Consider the following 16759-nt stretch of genomic DNA (forward strand, 5'->3'; position numbering starts at 1 on the left):
CTGACAAGTTTTCATTTTCTTTATAAAAACTTGTCTGATCCACGAATTGTTGACTCTATTTTAGTATAAATTTGCAAATATTTAGAAAATTATACAGGTTATTTTAGCTTATTCCAAGAGGGTGGGGTGGCAAAAGTTGGCTAGTCAATGGTCGTTTTTTTAATATTTCATTTCATTAGTATGTTTAGTGTTTCAATAAATGACATGCATTTTCGAGCCAAATTCAAAGGGGAACGAATGTTCCTCTTGACTCCCTACTTCCCCCCAAATTTATGTCCATGTTTAAAATCACATCAAGAGCCGTTCATATTTAGAGTTTTTATAGCAATATTACGACTTACTGAGAATCAAATGAATATTGACCAATAAGAAAGCGCAAAAAACAATTATCCCTTCTCAGAAGTTAAAAATTCACGTCAAAAGCAATAAAATCGTGTCGACTCTTGAGATTCGTATTCAAGCATAATTTGCAGGAATTAATAAAAAAATTAACGATTAAGAAACAGTAAGATTTGCGTTCGATTTTCATATTTATTTATTAATTTATTGTAAACCTTCTTTTTTTTATATTATATGCATTAGCCCAATGCGTTATAACGGAGTAAACAAATCAACACATAAGTGAGAAATCAGTCTGTGAATTATTGAAATATATTTTATTAATTATAAACTCGAGGAAAACCTAGTTGTGATGATAAATCTGTAATTCCGATTTCCCCGACGCAATAAAAATTAAAAAACACTTGAGTTCATATGGGGTTCAAACTTGGGTCTTTCATGTATTAGTCAACGACTATATCAATGGTCTGTCATGTGGTAAATAAATAACAGAACTACAGTTAATGTGCGTTGCAATAAATGTGTACATAACATGCTTGTTTGAAGAGGTGCCATTTATATATACGCTTAAAATTAATAAATTTAAATTTTAAAATTAAATAATAAATTAATTGACAGGTTCACGGACTGATTAATGTGGCCGGCTCAACTAGTATGCGATCCTGCTACCGGCGCGGCAACTTAAAAGCGCATACTGATAACACGGTTGTTTGAAGCGGTGCTATTTAAATATACGCTTCGACGCGACTCTTGATATTCATATCCAAGCACAATTTTTTAGAAATTGGTAAAAAATCCAATAATTTAAATAATAAATTAATTGACAGGTTCACGGACTGATTAATGTGGCCGGCTCAACTAGTATGCGATCCTGCTACCGGCGCGGCAACTTAAAAAGCGCATACTAATAACACGGTTGTTTGAAGCGATGCCATTTAAATATACGCTTCGACGCGACTCTTGAGATTCATATCCAAGCACAATTTGCTACAATTAGCTGTCCCAATAATTAAAATAATAAATTAATTGTCAAGTTCACGGACTGATTAATGCGAACTGCTCAATCAGAATGCGATCCTGCTACCGCGCGACTGAAAAGCGCGCATTAAACGGATTCGTATTTATAAATTTGAGCCTAACACGGTTGTTTGAAGCGGTGCCTTCCAAATATATGCTTCGACGCGACTCTTGAGATTCATATCCAAGCACAATTTGAAGGAATTCTGAATGATTCTTCCTAATGTATAGGATTCTGAAGAGATTGAGGCAAGTAATATATATGAAATATACAGATTAATAGAGAATTTTAAATGGTTTGAGGCGATTAAATATGTTTCTGTTTTTGCGCCCTCTTATTGACGAAAGTCGATTTAAATATACTTTAATCAATGCTCTCATATCAGTAAGGATAGCTATCATATTTTTAAAACATAGTATAATATGAAAGTGCAGACAAACCATAGAGCAAAATGCGAGATGCGATGTCTGTCTGTTTTTCTTTTTCTATTTATTTTCCCATAAGAATTAAGTTGTCTTAGTTTGTAATTTGGACCTAAACTAATGAAAGTTCTAAAACTATATTTAATTTTAAAAGTGAGAGAATGTTTCTTTAGAAAAAAATATATTTTTAATCAATAAAATAAATATATAGATTTAAGTGTGATTTTTTACCAACTTCAAAAATTTATATACATTTCGGGATTGTCTAATATGTATATTGGGTCAGTTGTCAACTTTCTATATATACAACCTTTGACTAAGAATTAAAAATATTTATGATTGACAGTTGTAGACCTATATTTATCTAACACACGTGCTCAAACATAATAATAACTCGTAAAAATCAAAGCAGTGATTAATTTATGAGTGCAGCCCAGACTGACCGGAACGAAACCCAAACCGATGACGTCACAACGCATTGTCGGCAATATGACGTCACAGAATGCATTCGCTTAGTTCTGAATACCTTTCCTTTTCATGTTTCCCTAATACTGGATTCATGCACGGCTAATAGTAAGGCAGCGCAAATTGCAGACATTGCACTCGTCGCATTTTGCACAATATTATGAAATCTGGCCACTGCTCATGGTTTCCTGGTATTTGCAAGTTATTTTAAACCCGTTGCATTGGATACAACTCAAATGCTAAAATTGCACGTACTATATATTTTTAATACCTGTTACTTTGAACTAAAACAAAATTAAGTAGTGCGAGATATAATGCGAAACGCTGTGGTGTATGTGCAAAATTAAACCTAGTTACACATTTTTTTACTCAACTCTTTGAGGTCGAATATTATTTATTATTAAACCCACTGTGGTGCAATTAATTTAATTACAAAAATTAGGTTTATTGTATATTATTTATTTATTAATTATTTGTGTGTATCAAAAAAAATCTGAGAAAAAGTTTTTCATGTATTAAATGTTTTTTATGCAGTCTAAATGTTGTCTGATTTTCAAAAAATATAAAGGATAACTTCATTTTCTGTTGATGCTACAGCTTTAAAAAAAGTTGCACGCAATTAATATGCTTTGAAAATAGCTAGGGTTCTCAATCGAATATTATAATTATTCGCCGATTTTCAACTACACAAATATTCGAATATTTAATTGAATATTCACTTAAACTATCTCATGAAATTTAAAAAAAACCTTTTTGAGCAACACATGTAGTTGATTTCTCTCTCAATATACCCGAGTGCTTAGTGCCACTCTAAAATCCATAATTCTTTATGCGCCATTATTTTTGCTTTTTAAGGAGCAGAAAATTTATGTAATATGATGTTATTTTTAAATGTTTTTTTAAAAACTGTTAAAATAATCTAAAGCATTTCGCATATAAAAAATATTTTTAGTTCCCAATTTCCGCATGTATGTCATTGATAAAGAGCAGAGGACCTAGATTAGATCTCTGTGGTACTTCAGATTGAGCGAAATACTCATCAGTGATTGTTATAACTCACATCAGTAAGTCAAAGAAAAACAAGATCGGTCTTGTTTTTCTTTGACCTTAAAAATTCTGATGAAATAACTCATGGCATATTTTGAAATTTGGTATGGATTACTAGCACCTATTATTTTAAATTGAGAGATTTTGTCACTGTCTTTGTAAGGTACAAGAAGTTAGTAACCATGCAATGACGTGGACCAAAACCGTGTTGTTGAACTATAAATAATATGCGAATAATCATATTAAAAACTTAATAGGGGCCGAAGGTCTGAAGTTTTCGATATACGATTTATCACCCTTTTTGTGGATCAAGTTGTTTTTTGTACATCAGCTTTTTCTAGCGAAAGGTAAAGGTTGGCCATTAAGTAGTATTTTTATAATATTTATTTATTCATTAAATGACAAATTCCACGCCAAAAGCAATAAAATCGTGCCGTCGCAATGGAAACGCTCGGATATTTAGCGTTCATATTAAGACTTTATACAGCAATATTACGACTAAGAATCAAATAAAGTATATCTAAACCGAATTTTATTCTATAAAAGAGCGCGAAAAACAAGTACCGCTTCTCAGAAGTCAAAAATCCACGTCAAAAGCAATAAAATCGTTTCGGCACCGTCGCAGTGGGAACGCTCAGTAATCTGTCATTTATATTACGACTTTTATAATAATATTACAAATTTAATAAGGAACATATAAACCAAATTTTGCCCAATAGAAGAACGCAAAAAACAATTATCGCTTCTCAGAAGTCAAAAATCCACGTCAAAAGCAATAAAATCGTGCCGTCGCCGTCGCAGTGGGAACGCTCGTTACCGAGCGTTCCCACTGCGACGGCGCCGACACGATTTTATTGCTTTTGACGTGAATTTTTGACTTCTGAGAAGTGATAATTATTTTTGCGCTCTCCTATTGATCAAAATTTGGTTTGAATATACTTTGATGATATATTAGAAGTCCATAGTAATGTCGTAAGGATAGCTATTATATTTTTTAAACATAGTGCGGACAAACTATGGAGCAATATGCGAGGTGAGACGCTTCTCTGTACTTTTTCTTACGCTTATTTTCACCTGAGAGATGAGTTGGCTTAGTTTGTATTTTAAACAGATTATAAAGTATTTTTAAAAGTACCTAAATGTAAGGAATATTGCTAAAAAGCTTCTCATTGTTTGAAGCACTAAATATGCATAAATGTAAATACGAGCTGCTGGTTTATTATATTTCCCAAAAAAAATAGTTACTACATCATTATTTGAGCCCATACTTATGAAAGTGGTCTAAGTCAAGAAATCAAAAAAATGATTTTATTAATTATTTCGTGACATACTGCAATTAAACATCTGCAAAATGAAGCTTTTTGCATAGCAAATAAAGCTATATTTTTTTAACTAAATAATTCAGCCGTGTTTTTTTATGAAACGCTATTCTTTCGTATGTTATAATGCAGAAGGCATGCCTTAAAAAGATAAGTAAAATATTAATTTAATTTAAGGTATTAAATTTACACACATAAAACTATGTGAATTATGCTTGCGTGATGTCATTTAAAACTATCAGTGGTGGCAAACGATGAACATGGTTTAACAATTTGCCGAAATTGGAGGCATTCCTATGTACTTACATTTGTACACGTGGGTATTGCGACAAATTAGAAATTGATTGCCATCATAGGCCACGTAACTTCTGTGAAAATTTTCACCTGGACATTTTCCACGAAGCGCCGCACCTTGACCACGCCTGAAAATTCGTTCATTGACAGTCGATATTTGTAGCTAATTTGTTTATGTATCATCAATACACACGTATTGAATTTACATATGAACTCAAAAATAAAAAAATATATGTTAAATTTTAATTAATTTACAGTATGAAGAATATGTTTCTATCAACGAAATTTAATAATAATAGTAGATGGCAGTACCGAAAAAATGATGGTCAACGAAAAAGGCATCTAAGTCTAAAAGAACAGTCCAGAGGAGATTGACTGAGATTGTCCAGCTAAAATCTCGCCTCAAGGTAGCTATGAGGAATAGGACAAAGCACACAAATACATAACTATTGAGGACTGAAATCGACTAGCATATAATTTTAGTGGTTCTTAAGCTTTTAAAAATTCTAATTTAGTGATTATGGTATTTTTTAAGTGTGCTTTTCTGACATGTCCATATTCAAAATTTTTGTGCACAAATCAAACACCATCGTCCGGCGATGCTCATGGGAGAAATTCATTTCGGACTGCCTCATGGAGACGGTCAAATATCATGTCAGTAGAGTACGCTCGGGATAAGGATTCCGGTTTGTTATTGTGTGCGTGACCTGTGTGGCTCAAAACAATTTCGCTCAGAATATTTAATTTTTTTATTTTAAAAGAAAATATATGTTTATTTAACATACATACATTTGAGCTAAGTTGGAAATTTCAACGGACAATTAAAAATATTTAATCGAAGAAACCAGACATTGATGTCATTAATTAAATATTTGCAAAATTCAAAATCTTTCACTTGTCAAAAAAATAATGAACTCTTTAGCTATTCTTCAAAAGCAAAAAGATATAAAATGGGGAAAGAAATTATTCGCAGATTGTTTAATGGCTCGACGACTCTATTAAATCATTAGAGTACATTGAATAAATTAAAAAATTATCATTGGCGCAACGATAAGAATAATAACTTTTTTAAGCCTTACAGAGAATAGTGTAAAAAAACCAACAACGTACGGATTAATGGAAAAATAATTAAAATATTTTAATCCACGGGTAAGAGAATGAATAAGTTACAGTATATATTTGAAGCCTTGATATCAATTAACCCAGATATGCCCAAGAAATTTCATTTATAAATAAAAAACAGTAGCACGAGTTTAGTGACCTACCCATGGGACAGTGGGCATATCTGGGTTAAACCAATATCAACACAAAATTATTTAAAATAAATCACTAGAGAAGATTGAACTTCTGTGCCACACTGCACTTTAATGACGAATACCAGCGTTGACGAATCAGCGACTGTCCTTAAAAGAGAAAGCGAGACAACGAAGTACACGCTACATCGCTTCTCTCTCTCATATACAAGTACACGCACACAATAACAAACCGGCATCCTTATCCCGAGCGTACTCTATCATGGTATGTTCAGTCATCTCTTCCAAGAGTATGGGGCGCCTCAAGTGAGGCAGGACTGAAAGTCTGAGAATGGTTCCCTGGTGGCTATGAGTATGTCTATACACGATTCCGCATCCTGTCATAAAACCAGGTGTGTCACTGCATTTTTTGTTGAAAACAAATACAGGTTTTGCCATGGCCAGGGAATTCTCCTGACATGAGCCCTATTGAAAGCTTGTGAGAGCTCATAATAAGAGGGGGCCATGGGATGATTATAAACAAGCAGCAGCTCATCGAAACCCTCATCCAAGTGTGGCATCACTCTCCTGAGCTAAGTCAAAATGTAAAAATATATACAAGCTGTAATTGCGGCAAAAGGTGGTATTACAAAATTTTCACTTTTTATGTAATAATGTTTAAATACAATTAAATAAAAAAATAAATGCAGATGAATAACAAATATAGTGTTAAAATGTTCCTAATTAAATGTTCTTATTATTAAGTAATAATTACTGTGCCTAAAATCATAGATATATTTTTTTTATGAATATAGTAAAAGCAAAAAAAAATCATAGGCGTCCATTTTAATATGGCAACCCACTATATAGTGTAGAACAGAAAATTTTTGACGTCAATGGATGAATATTATGTTTAAAACATAAATTATTAAATATAGAGTAAAATTAATTATTTGTCATTAACAGCTTAACGCCCGAAGACTCGTGTACGAGTCTTGAACTCATGATAATGAGATATGGTAGTATACTATTTCTACATAATATCAAATAAAAATAAGTGACATTTTGCTTCAAATTTTTGTAAAAAGAGTCGTCTTATCTTATTGCGTTGTCGCAGGTTAATTTTTTTATAAAATGCATGAATCATATTTATTTATTTCATCTAAAAATATTTTTTTATGCTACACTCAAAAGATTTCGGGATTAAAACTGTTTGGCTAGGTAAACATAAAATCAATCCAATCAAAAATTGATAGTACGTCCATTAAAAAAAGATTTTCAACCTGAAATTCTGTATATTATTGCAAAATTACGGTATATGTAGATAAATTAGATAGCACAGAACCTCCAAAAAAGATTATCCATTAACTTACAAACATTTTTACGGGTGTTTGTTATTTTGATATTTTCTCACCATTTGGAAAACCGCAATTATTCACAGATTAAGAAACCAGGGGAAAAAGCTACAATTCAGATAAATTATCGCCGTATTAGTTTATTATAAATAATTGAAAAAAAAATTTCATATAAACGATTTATGAAAAATGTCTATTTATAATATAATATAATTTGCACTCACTAAATTTTTCGGCGTCCTTTTTCTGCTTACAACTGTCACAGACACATTTATTTTCACCGTTACACTTATAAACCACACTATTTATATTTATTTTTATTATTCACACTTTTTTCCTTATTTATATTAATTTTTTTAAATTACACTTTTTGTATCTATTTCAATATTTTTTGCTACCTCTAAAAACACTCGTCAATATGAAGAGGAATTTCACAAGTTCTGCACATGTATGCTGTATCTTTCCTTATTTCACGGCTTTCTCCTCACTTTTTATTTTTATTGGTTGTTGACTTTTCAGCTTATCCGAAAGTTTATTTGATGGATAGACAGCACGAGCATGGCAAGCTGTCGTAGAAACTAGTGATGCGTCTTCAGAATTGATAAATTGCACTGATTTCTGCATGCCTTCTTCAAATGAAAATCCTTGAATTTAATTTTGTTGTTACGATTCAAATTTTGACAGACACAGAACAAAGCAATGCACATTAAAATAAATAAACAACGACATTTTTTGTTGATTCCATTGTTTTTCAAAATATTTGGTAGCTAGGTAACGATCAACTTTCATGTATTTATTACAGTCGATTGAGGTCCGGCCGTCCTGTTTTTTCTTCTCGTGTCTATCATCTGGTTGTTGTGAAAAGTAAATATCATTCTAAAATCTATTTTCTTATTTATTTTTACGTTTACGAAATACAAATATAAATATACCAAATTTTCTGATAGAGAACCCGATAATGTTTTGATTTAAAGTAATTAGATATTTAATTAATCTGTTTTCTATTTTAGAAAATATTTTTTCAAAATAAAGTATTACTCGTTTCTCATTAAAAAAAATATATATATAAAATTCATGCGAAATTCTGTAGAAAATAAATGATTATATGAGTGCTACACTTTTAGACGATACAAGTTGTTTTAATTATTTTCTATATGAATTGCTGTCATATATTATATTAGAATATCAAATTTTAAATTAAAAATATGTTAATTATTACTACTACATTGAAAATATCACGTGTCAAGGATAATTAACAAAGTAACGAAAACAATTAAGTATATACAAAGGAGTATTATTTGCTTGTTTCGTGTCATTAATTGTATTTATTTTAATGCTACTCGAAAGCAAATATCCACTACTCAGCAAATTAAATATAACAATTAGAACTTAATTGAGTTCCTAGAAGTACGTTATTAATCAAAAAATTTTTGTAATGTGTCATTATTGATTATATATCATGTATGACGCGATAATCTTGACAGTGGTCAAAAATGCTTATGAAAAATTTTTTTTTTTATAAAAAATATATCGCTTATTTCATATACATATTTATAAAAAAAACTATTTTTAATTCATGTATAATTACATGATTTATTTGTAATGTATATAAATATTTCATAAATAAAATACTTCATTTATATTTAAATATAATAATACTAATTAAATCCACAAATTTATAAGAGTAATGTTATTTATATCAATAATTACCAAAATGGGCTAAAACCACTCTTAAATAATTATATTTATTTTAATGATTAAAAATATAATTTACAACATTTAAAACTTTTCAAGTAGTATATGAAGTATTACATCAATAAAAATAAAAAATAGTTTAAAAGAGCAAGGTCTGGAGAAAAGAGTGGATGAGATGAAACCTTCCAGATAAGTTACTTTATTTTATATCAGTTTCGCTATATGGGGATGCGCAAATTTAATTTAAAAAATGGCATTCATTTCAGAATTACCTAGTACTATTAAATATTAAATCTTTGAGTAGTGAGTTAATTTGTTAGAATACATATGGGAGTGGGTTAATTTACGTATTTATTATTATTTACATTGCATTTATTGTAAATTATATAGAAAAAAATCCGTGTTTTTTAACGTTTAATTGCTTTGATTAATTTCACTACTTTTTTGTATTAGTGTGTTTTATTAATTTATTTAAACATTTTTCTAATATTATGTTGAGTTAATTTATTTTACATATTTTTCGGCTTTAATAAAATATTTGATTAATAATTGTTATGTTCATATACGTACTCTTAAATTTATAAAAATATATTATATCAATATAATGTTTTTTATGAATTATTTCTTTAGTTGTTAATGTAAATATATAACTATCTGGAGTACCTCAAAACTGAAATATCGACCGCCGTACATGAACGGCGATATCGCTTACAAAAAAATACATTTCAGAACTCTTTTGAGCAATAACCAAATAAAATGATTTACTTATGAACTTCTCTCAATATTATGTTACTGATTAATTCAGGATTTTTTCTTATTATTGGAAAAGAACAATCATTAATATAATTTTTTAAGAAATAATACAATGAAAATACAATTTAATGAAATGGCTCTGGATGTTAGAGTCAATACATCATACGTACGATTTATAAATAAGAAAAAAATGCTAGACACTATTAAATAATTTGCTTAAAAATTTTATATTGATACTAAAATAAAATTGAGTTTTCATCTTGTCAGTTCCTACTGATGATGTATGTAAATTAAAGTAAGACAGATACTTTATCCTAAATTTTGGACTTTTACCATATTCAATAAAATAAATCACTGTTACTTAAACATGCTATTGTAATGTACTAAAAAATTATAAATTAAAGGCAGTAGACATATCTGTATTTTAACTACTATTTTTTTATTATAATTATGTTTCATTATCTGATTTTAATAAATAATTTGCGTATTATATTTATAACACAATTTTAATATATGTATATATTCAGTTGAGAATTTTTATTCTGGAAAGGGATCAGTGTACTTGATTGTATTTTTAACTTATACCACTATCAGAAACACCGGCTGTTAGACTAAATTGAATAAAAACATATATTTGGAAATATCGACAAAAAATTATATCAAAAACTAACAAAATACACTTGGTAATTATTATACATTTTTTTGATATGCCATAATAATAGGTTTTGTGACACAACGTTGGATAATTTATTACACAGCATAGTTTGTATATAGAACTAAATAATCAATATTGTTGAGTTATAATTCATTTATGTACACAGATAAAAAAAAAACAATAGTAAGTATTTAATAAATGATATTTTAAAAATACATACACGTCAAAAGTTTCACATCCATAATTTAGTTTTCTTTGAAAGCAAATTGTCTAATGGATAGAAAGCTTCATTATTGAAATTATGATGTGCATATTAACATATTTTGAATAGTTTTATATGCTACATTATTTCGCAATGACTGTATAAAAATATACATGCAAATCGAATTAATATTCGGTAATCTTCAACGAACCGATTATGAAATTATAATACGCTCATCTAGTATCTAAAGTCGTTTGTAATTATCCATTTACACGTTATCTATTATAGTTGCCATATGTTGTCTGCAGTGTATTACATAGGAAATGAATCACGTATTTACAAAACTGTTACTCGAGTATTATTTGCAAGAATTATGTTTAATTTAATATAAAAGTAGCTTAATGTGTTGAAGTCGTTAAAAAACAATACTAATTATTAAACATTATTTTAAGCACTTGATATTGATTTATTACAAATTTTAACGAAAAGTATCGAAGTAAAAGTAAATGAAAAATGGCGGATACTAATAATTTTACAAATAAAGTTTTATTAATAATGACTTGAACGTGACCTTTTAAGTCACGTATCTTTTTCTAACAGGTATTAAAATTCGTATCTTTATTATTTTTTATTTACTATTAAATATATGCATTAAAAATAATTTTAGTTTGCTTGTAACAAGTCGTATTTTATCATAAAAATAATTTTTTGCTTGAGTGGAGCAAAAGTTAAGTCATAAAAGCACTTATTTTAAACCATATTAACACCTCTTTTAAAATAATCAGAACCATAAAATGTATTTCTTAAAAATATTTACTATGTCTTTTATATTTATTTATTAATATTTTATATATAGAAGAATTGTAGAAAAGATCAGGACATTTAAGTAGACGTCATTTGATACATGGATTTTGAGAAGGCCTTCGATTAGTAATAAAATATTGGACCTCGGTTGTTCAGATGATTTAACTCTGATATTCTCGGGTTATTTGAGCGTTCTTAGAGAGTTTGTAATATATTGCGGATCTATATTTTGTAATCTCTGAATAAAAAAATATTCCTTTTTAATTTTTTTTTTTGCCGTTAACAATCAACTATTTTTTAGGAATTTTAGTTTCGGCATTCTAGTTCCAGAACGTCTTCAAAAATAACGATCGCGTCCTCTCTTAATTTCTCGTTAAAGACAAGTCGACTCACCTGCGGCTGTCGCCATTCGGCTCCTTAATACACTAGCATTGCACATTCATATATTTAATGTCAGCTACGAGGAGCTGGTCCAGATCGTATCATTTAATTGTAATATTCAATGATTGTTTCTTTCTTACAATGTTGTATTTTTTTATGTATTATTTTAATCTTACTTTCATTTTTTTTTTTTGTATTTTTATAACACTTTATACTGTTTTTGACCATCGTGACATTTAATTTAATTTTTAATTTTAATTTAATTTAATTTCAATAATCGCACTTCTAACCAATTATTGAAACAATATATGAAGAAGTTATTCATTCATTGATTTAATTGTTGCAGTAAAAAAAATGTGTCTCGGAAAAACATATTTATTTTATTAATTTATTTAACTTATATAGTTAATTGTTTAAAAAAAACAAAAATTTTATAGCATTATTATAAAACATTTGTGCTAATTGAGCTAAGTGAAAAAATCTCGTTAAATAATATAGATATTAAGTGACACCACAGGTCCTTTAAAAAGACAATTTTTCCTCTACTCAAACACAATAAATTCACGTTTTCAATGAAATAGTTTATACTACACTTAAATTTAATTGTATATCAATTGCACCTGTAAATAACATTATATTAAATAATTACATTGTTAAGTTTTTTTTATTTTTAATAAAAACTATTACCAAAATGGTACAGTGATGTTTGCAGACAATATCAACAAAAAGTTTCTTATATGACTTCCAAAAAACCGGACAAAAAAAGTTTTCTTAAAAATTTAAAGCCTGTTATACGGTTTTAATTGTCCTCGGAAAATTATGTTTTCATTTTAAATTTTAAAAATATTTATGCAAAGAAAAATTAATTTCATTGCTTATAAATATAGTGTTCACGGTAAAATAACTAGAAATAACTAATAAAATGCGCGTTTTATATTTAATAATATATAAAATATGTATACATTGAAAATATTTAATATATTGTGAAAATTTTGAAATATATTTTAATACACAAAAACTAATTTATTGGCCAGAAAAATATAGATGGATTATTATTTTATACAAAGATATCAAAAAATACCACGACCAATTAAACGATATTAAAATTATAAAGATATATATTGCAGTAATTTTGTATTTTTAATTAATATTTTAAATGATTAATGCATCTAGTAAATCATGATCCACGGACATCATCCATGCGCCAGCTTCTCCACCACCGCTCGGTAAAAACATCTCGCTATTTATCGTCCGTCGCAATTGCATTATACTTAAAGCTCTATATTTCACCTTGCGTCTCATTGGCTACGTCCCCCCTAGAGTTCTCAAACATTAAAAACATATTTGTTTTATGTGTTCCTTTGAATACTGAATTATTAACTGCAGAGAATCGTCTTTTTCATAGTGATCGCGAAGAAGAAGCTTAAAGTTTCACTAAATTTATTACAGTATTATTTCGTTTTTTTTTTATAATGTACAGTTCAATTAGATGTCATGTAAAAAAAATGTGTCTCGGTAAAACATATTAATTTTATTAATTTATTTAACTATATAGTATATATAGCTAATTGTTTAAAAAAACACAAATTTTATAGCATTCTTATAAAACATTTGTGCTAATTGAGCTAAGTGAAAAAATCTCGTTAAATAATGTAGATATTAAGTGACACCACAGGTCCTTTAAAAAGACAATTTTTCCTCTACTCAAACACAGTAATTTCACGTTTTCAATGAAATAGTTTATACTACACTTAAATTTAATTGTATAGCAATTGCACCTGTAAATAACATTATATTAAATAATTACATTGATTAGTTTTTTTTTATTTTTAATAAAAACTATAACAAAAATGGTACAGTGATGTTTGCAGACAATATCAACAAAAGTTTCTTATATGACTTCCAAAAAACTGGACAAAAAAAGTTTTCTTAAAAATGTAAAACCTGTTATACGGTTTAATTGTCCTCGGAAAATTATGTTTAAATTTTTTATTTTAAAAATAAATATGTAAATATTTGTTTATATTTATGCAAAAAAAATTAATTTCATTGCTTATAAATATAGTGGTCATGGTAAAATAACTAGAAATAGATAATAAAATGCGCGTTTTATATTTAATAATATATAATATATGCATAAAAATTTTGAAATATATTTTAACACACAAAAACTATTTTATTGGTCAGAAAAATATAGATGGATTATTATTTTATACAAAGATACCAAAAAAATACCACGACCAATTAAACGATATTAAAATTATAAAGATATGTATTGCAGTAATTTTGTATTTTTAATTATTGTTTTAAATTATTAATGCATTTAGTATATCATGATCCACGGACATCATCCCTGCGCCAGCTTCTCCACCACCACTCGGTAAAAACATCTCGCCATTTATCGTCCGTCGTAATTGCATTATACTTAAAGCTCTATATTTCACTTTGCGTCTCATTGGCTACGTCCCCTCTAGAGTTCTCAAACATTAAAAACATATTTGTTTTTAGCGTTCCTTTGAATACTGAATTATTATATTATATTAGAATTTTAATTTTCAGTAATATTTTATTCATTCTATTACTATTATTAAAGCCATTTTCTGTCCAATCGTTATTAATCAACATAGGTATATAATTTTTAATCATAGCTTTTATATTTTTTTATGTAATAGGGTGACTTTTAATTGTTTATATATTGGGTAAAGATAGGTTAAAATAAAATCCAATAACAGCGGATGTGCAATTTTTATGAACTTCGTACTTACATAATCAACACAAATTAATCGACTCTGTCATGACATGAAGACCCTAGCGGGAATTTTAATATTATCAAACAATAAAACACATTTGCTTTTCTGTTTACTGTTACTTTATCAGACCTGTTATTTTATCATATATTATATAAAAAATATTACCAAGCCCTGTCGCAATAAGCTTTACTCATTAGAGGCAACTTAACGCTGTGTTTGCGTTCATATGTATATATATACATACAAATATAATATAACAGTCATACTATTTCACGTTAAACCATACCCACAACTGGACAGTTTTCGTCTGACTTTTATCGCAACAACATCGGAAAATCATATACGCAAAGCACGCACATAACAATACATCATAAACGCAAAATTGTTTTTTAATTGAATTTTCAAAAGAGCTTACGGCGAAAGCTCGACTTGCATACATAATAAAACGGATCGACAAATTGGCGTGACCATAAAACTGACATAATGACTCTTATAGCAAAGTACGAAATTGTCGTCGTAATTGAAAGGCATCATAGTTCGCGTTCTTGTTAAAGTATTTAGAGTCAAGCATACAAAAATCGCATGTCGTGTCCAGTGTAGTTAATCTAATTTCCCCGGGGAGATTATTGGCGATAGCTTTTTAGTATCAATAAGCTCAAATTACATGTACTTTATACTGTGGAAGTGCCCTATAAAATAGGTGTACTTGTTGCAAGATTGTCATTCATTCGCCGACAGTTCAATTAGCATTGTGTTGAAAAGGTGAGTGATTTTAATATAATACATTTGCTTTCTTTTAAATGTGAAACAAATCAAATATGCAAAGCGATTTAAACATATTTTTTTGTAACATTAACATCATTATTTTAATCAAGGAATATATTGTATAATATTTTTTATATGCATTGCAAAAAAACTACCTTTCTCTTGCCAGAAATATTATTATATAACATTGCAATAGCTATTGCATAATTTTTTAAATGCAGAAGCGTATGTGTTAAATACTGATAAAGATTTGCCTTTTTAATCAGTGATAAAAACATATGTGATTCGCAATAATAAAAAATAAATTTATATGTATGCAAAAACAACAATATCTAATAAACATTATATCAACATTGCCTAATTTATTAAAATTTTCATGTTTATAACATAAAATTAAATAAAAAAAAATCTTAAGCTACATAATAAATTTTATCTATTTTTCTACATACATACATATCTCAATTTATATATTAAATTATACCTGGATTGCAATTCTTGATATTTTTATTTTTTTTATTTTCACACTTATGCTATGTATTTAACTACTTAAAAATATGTTCCACTAAAGACAAGTTTTGCTGGATTTACACAGCATGGTTCCAAAATTACTAACTTTCTGTATTTCACCAAAATTGTGAGCAAATCTACAGATTATGAGAAGGCCATTGATAAGGTTTTTCATGTGTTAATTAATATTAATAAAATGCCGGAGCTCGGTTGCTCGGATGATTTAACTCGGTTAATCTCATAGACAGATTAATACCTATGGCGGTCGATTGTCAAAAAAACTTAACCCCTTGAGTATTGAGTTAATTTAAACACGTTTGTTAATTTTTTAAGTATACACCTGGGAGTCAGTTAATTTTATGTATTTTTTTATAATTATATTGCATTTATAGTAAATTAAAGAAAAAAACAGTATTTTTCTGCGTTTAATACTGTTTTGTATTTTTTATGCATATTTCGGTTTTTGTGGATTTTTTTATATCAATTCAGTAGCTCTCTATTTAATTCATAAAAAATAATATATGAATATAATGTATTTTATTTATTATTTCTTCAGTTATATGCACCTTAAAATAGTGAAATTTCGACCGTCGTACATGTACGGCCATACCGCTTAAAAAGGTTAAGGGTCTCTGTTCTTCACATTATTTATTCATGGTATATTTAATAAATACTGCTATTACTAATACGCGTTTTATTCTGTATGCAGATGATTGAAAATTATTTAGGTGCATTGGGGTGTACTCCTGTTTTCGG

The sequence above is a fragment of the Plectrocnemia conspersa genome, unplaced genomic scaffold, assembly GCF_051122295.1.
Source record: "Plectrocnemia conspersa isolate PC_06_02 unplaced genomic scaffold, ASM5112229v1 ptg000006l, whole genome shotgun sequence".
NCBI classification, from domain to species: Eukaryota; Metazoa; Arthropoda; class Insecta; order Trichoptera; family Polycentropodidae; genus Plectrocnemia; species Plectrocnemia conspersa.